General features: G+C 38.1%; 1 pseudogene; it reads right to left on the bottom strand.

The window, feature by feature from the left end:
• Positions 1-504: 504 nt before the first annotated feature.
• Positions 505-4,488, bottom strand: LOC133726123 (transcription initiation factor TFIID subunit 10-like; annotated as a pseudogene).
• Positions 4,489-5,137: the final 649 nt, after the last annotated feature.

Here is a 5,137-nt window from a genome sequence, read left to right as displayed (position 1 = left end):
GGATTTCATTAAACTGAATTTTGATGGTTCCCTCTATGATAATAACCAAGGAGCAGCTGGATTTGTTACAAGAGATGATCAGGGATTACCTATTCTTGCTTCTACAAATAAAATAGGATACTCTAACGTTTTAATCACCGAAATTCTAGCCCTAAGAGCTGGCCTCCAAGCTTCTCTTATTCATGGTTACTCAAAAATCAAAGTGGAAGGAGATTCAAAGGTCTTAATTGACAGCATCAACAATGTTTCTGCAACACTGGCGCATCCAGCTTCTTGTTTAGGATATCAAATGTGTGGCAAGTCAATTCCAAGATATTGAGTTTAAACACATACAGAGATGCAAATTTTATAGCTGATGCAGTGGGGAATTTGGGATATGTCCCATATTGCAAGCTAGAATCATGCTCTTCCTTTGAATGCTTCTAATACTTTTAACTTTGATCTTCATGGTTTAAGTAGTGTTAGGAGATTTCCTTTGTAAACTTTCTTTAACTCGATCAAAAGAAAACAAAAACATCTGCGCCTTCAGGTTTTTTTTTTTTCCTCGGGTCTTGGCTTCAGCTTCACATTGAAAATTTGAAATAAACAGATATGCAGTCTGCAGTATTTAAGTCACAATGTAATGCCATGAATGTAAAACTACATACAAACAATATCTTCAGTCTAAAACAATAGATTGACTGAGCATCACCTAATCATCTAGCAGTAATGTTACACAGATCTCACTACATGGAACAACAGAAATCCAAGTACAAATTATTCCTCTTGATGCAGGATCTATCCCAGTTGAAGGGCTGTCAGCAAAATATTATTGGTGCTTCACATTGACGCCGTACTGCTCGATCAAAAATAACAAGGCAAGCAAGTTAACAGAACTAAATCAGCTTAATAACAATAAGTGAAAACAAACTTAGCTTAAAACTACACATAACTAACGCAGATGGAATCATAATAATAAAGTAGACATAGGCGATTCAGATCAGCTCGGGTGGATCACTCCAGAACTGATCACAACTCCCAAGTCTTTACCAGCACTGAAGATTCTATAGTTCCAGACCTCTAATACAAACCAAATTCAATTATAACTTAATCTTGGATTAGAAAATATCCAGGACTCCATCACTTGATATAGTCCAGCTATGAATCTTCAATTATTATTGAAACTGAAGGGCAGAAAAAGTTGGCTCATCAAGATAAAGTGATTTGAAAGACTCCTTATACCTCACGCAATGCCTTTGTCTTCTATAGTCAATATTGGGCGCTTATCCTGTTTCCACGTTAAAGTTAAAACTAGATAGAATATGAAGAGAAATAAAAAGAAAACAAAAAACAAGAAAAAAGCATCTGCCTAGAATTTCTTTACCTTTTGCTGTTTGTCCCTTTTGTCTTTCACCACTGCTGCCTGTCTTGCTTTGCATTGCCTGTTTAGAGGAAAAAGCATGTGAATATTGTTCCAATCAGTAACAGCTTATGTGCTGGCTAACTACAACTGTTACAAAAATGAGTGCAACTAAATATCTTTTGTTCAAAAAATTTTCGTCTCTGATATTTGAGACATCTAATAGGTAATGCCATTTGGTCCTACATTTCTAACTGAGAAGAAGGATTTGGTTTTAATTATATGTGCGCATCGTTTCCATGTGTGCATAAGTGAACTCTTGTAATGACTCATGACTCATGAGGCAAAAAGTTGAGAAATCAGTGGCTTACTGTAGAGCATCAGTTGCAACCTCAGCGACAAACTTTTGTGTGGCAACAGCTACCAGCCTAATTCTGTGAATAGAGAAAAACTCAAGTCAATAACTCATATTCAAAAGTACAGATCTAACTCAACTTTTCAAAAATTATAAAATGAAAAAAAAGAAATGAAAACTAAAAGTAGCATTTTTCCATTTGTCGGCACGGCAGAAAGTTATACCAAAAGATTTCTACAGTAACAATGCTTACCTACGTCATAATGAACAACCCTTTAATCGTTAATAAGATCTGAATGGCCCAAATGGAAAGGAAAAGATCCCGGATAGAAAAGGAGAACCGCGTACCTGAAATAACCTGTTCCTATGGCCAAATACCTATCCTCAAAAACTATACCACTTTGATCACACAGATCATGTCTCGACTTTGCTAGTTTTATGTGCTTAAATAATCAATAACTAGAAAGGCATAGTTTATAATAATACTTTGCTGATAATAAGAATTCCATTTTCAATATTTAATGGTATTTTCCAAAAGGGCAACGTTTGAAGTCTGCTTACTTTAATTTTTCACTTCACATCCCCAATACATCAGAATAAATTGCTTAAAATACCAAAAGGAAAAACATATATATTATTAAACCCTCAAACTAATTATACCAACTCCGCATTTGCAAAGTTCTGGTGAGGTCTTAATGAATCCGGGAGGAAAATCCATTGAGCATAATAGGAAATAATAAATATTATACTAGAGATTTGGGCTATTGGCTAAACAAGAATGGAGGATTGGAGGAACATCAATAATCGGCATATTGGTCCCCATCCCTAAAGCTCGGTATTCAAAAAACTGTGACTTCATGAACACTAAGTGGTTTTTGCAGGCTTGAAGCACCTAATTGGAGGGAAGAGACATCAACTGTTGGATCGTAATGGCATATACATACATGAAGGGGAGAAATGTCAGTATTTAGTCTATTAATCGGAGTCCTTTTCAAGAATGCTGAACTGCTCCCTATCTATACCACCAAATCTTCTCTTCTTCCTTAATGTGAGCTCTCTAATTGATCCTAGTACCAAGACATGCAATTTTAGCCCCAATTCAACAATTGATACCGACTCTAAAGCTTCAAAGATTATGGCTATGCCAATCAGTGCCCGGAGGTCCTCACGTAGATCATCTCATTTGGCCAAATGAGAAGGGTGGCTATTAATCTGTTTGCACCAGTTACCATTGGCTGCAAGACTTTCAATCATCAAATGCCTAGATTCAACCCATTTGTCTCATTATATCCAGCAAGACATTAATCTGGACTCTGGAGAACCAGCAGCTTCCACCATACCCCAAACCCCAAGAAAAGGAAGCCCGGAGAAATCTCAGGAAACTAGTGTCATAAGGGGAATGCAGTCGCTCGACTGTTAAGAGAGGAAAAGTCGCCTGCTGCATATGGTACCTCGTATAAGGCATGCTTATTCATCATTCCCTCCCCTACTTGCATGTCAATTTTAGGAGACAGTACAGCAAAAGTTACTCGTATTCCCATGGATCCTGAAGAGATGGTTTTAAATACATTATAAACTATCCCCAGTTCAGCACCCATCTTCTGATAGGTGGGTGATGAGTCCCTTATCACACAATATGAGCATCAGTGATCGAGATGGATCCTTAACTTTATAGGCTGTTGTGTTGGGACTTGGGAGATACGTAAGGCTAGGTGCAATGGGGTCTTTAAGGAGGTTCTGCCACCACCTAATCATGTTATCTCAAGAGCTATCTGTGCTGTCTTTGAATTTACTAGTGCTACAAGTATCACAACTTCTCCACCCTGCTACTTTAATACAAATTGCTCTCCTAACCTAAAGCTCTGATCTCCTTCACCTCCTCCCAATTTGAAGTAAATGTGGACAGAGCATGTGACGAAAACAGAGTGATAGTAGGTTTAGGAGTTGTTCTCCGAAATTCTCAAGGCCACATCATTATAGCGAAGGCTAACTTAGCTCCATCAACTCCCCACTTGAAGCTCAAGCCTGCACTGCCTAGTAAGGGCTCAAACACGCCCTCGATTCCATCATCAAGATGTAATGTTAGAGAGGTGGTCAACAGCCTAAAGGGTAACAATTTTGGAAAGCTGGTCAATAGCCTAGAGGGTACCCCATTTCCAAATGGGCACTAGCTTCTAAATGCCTTTTCCAATGGGTTTATCCGCCCCCAACTCCCTTTGCCTTTGTCCCTGTTGATGTTGTTTTCATTTTCTAAGCTGGGTATTATTTTCCGTATAGCATATGAAATCAACTCTGACCAACAAAAAACTAAAAAAACCCAAGACCATTATCATCTATAGGCTATAGCAATAAAAATGAAATGGAAGGTTAGACAAAAATCTGAGGTAAACTAAACCCAAACAGAAATGGGTAAGTTAGATCATCCGAGCTCCCTAATTGAAAAGAAAAGAAAAGTACCTACAATCGAAAGTCGGGAGACTGAAAGCCGGTTTTGGCCAAGTAATGCTCCACAAGCTCGTCAGGTATCTGCAGAAAGAAAGAAAAAGAAAAATGAAAAATGTATGGTTTGATCGGAATTGGAAGATTAGGAAATTGATGAGTGGGATTTTACGGTGGGAGTGTAGTCCATTATGGAGGCAAGGAATTCAGAGAGAGATGCGTCGTCATCGTCATGCCTGCCTTCTCTCGATTGCTGGGTTTGGGTATGCTTCAATCTCTCCAACATTCCAAATTGCAACAACTGTAGTCACTCCGGTCCGGTTTATATCTATTTTCCAATAGGGATATGGGTTTTTTTTTTTTTTTTTTTTTGACAAAATAGTGATGGCATTACAAATTACACAAGTTTGATATTCGTGTTTGAAATGTAAATTTATAGGATCAGGATCCTCTCCTAAGCACCTTACCCTCCTAACTTACCTAAGCTTTTTATTAGATTTTAACACGTGGCTATAATAAATCGAATGGCTTACAATTTTTAGCTTATCTTTTTCTTTTCTTTTTTCTGTCCCTTATTCTTCTCTTCCTCCACATCTCGTCTCTCTGAGACTCTCTCTCCCCCTTCTAGTTCTTCTTCTTCTTCTTCACCCAGCACTAATACAAACACTGAAGCTAACTAATTTTCACAGCCTCCAACCCAACCTCCCCCAATAAGAGTGCAAAAACGCAAATCTCATCTTGCAATCCCAGATTTCCATTAAAGACCATTTTTGTACAGTTCACATGAAAAAGGGTTGGAGACAGAGAGAAGAAAATTCATAAGGGCTCAGAGGAGACCATGATCTATGTGAGAGCGAATTGTAAGAACTGCAACGAAGTTATAAGAAGAGAAAGAAATAGATAAATTGGTGTGATCTATACGAGTTTGAATTTCTGGGCACGAAGCTTCTGAGAATCAATCGCATTTTTCCATCAAAACTATGCCGAATCACCCATTAGCGGAA

The sequence above is a fragment of the Rosa rugosa genome, chromosome 1 (genome assembly GCF_958449725.1).
Source record: "Rosa rugosa chromosome 1, drRosRugo1.1, whole genome shotgun sequence".
NCBI lineage: Eukaryota > Viridiplantae > Streptophyta > Magnoliopsida > Rosales > Rosaceae > Rosa > Rosa rugosa.
The sequence above is the reverse complement of the archived record's forward strand: the minus strand, read 5'-3'. Positions and strand labels throughout refer to the sequence as shown.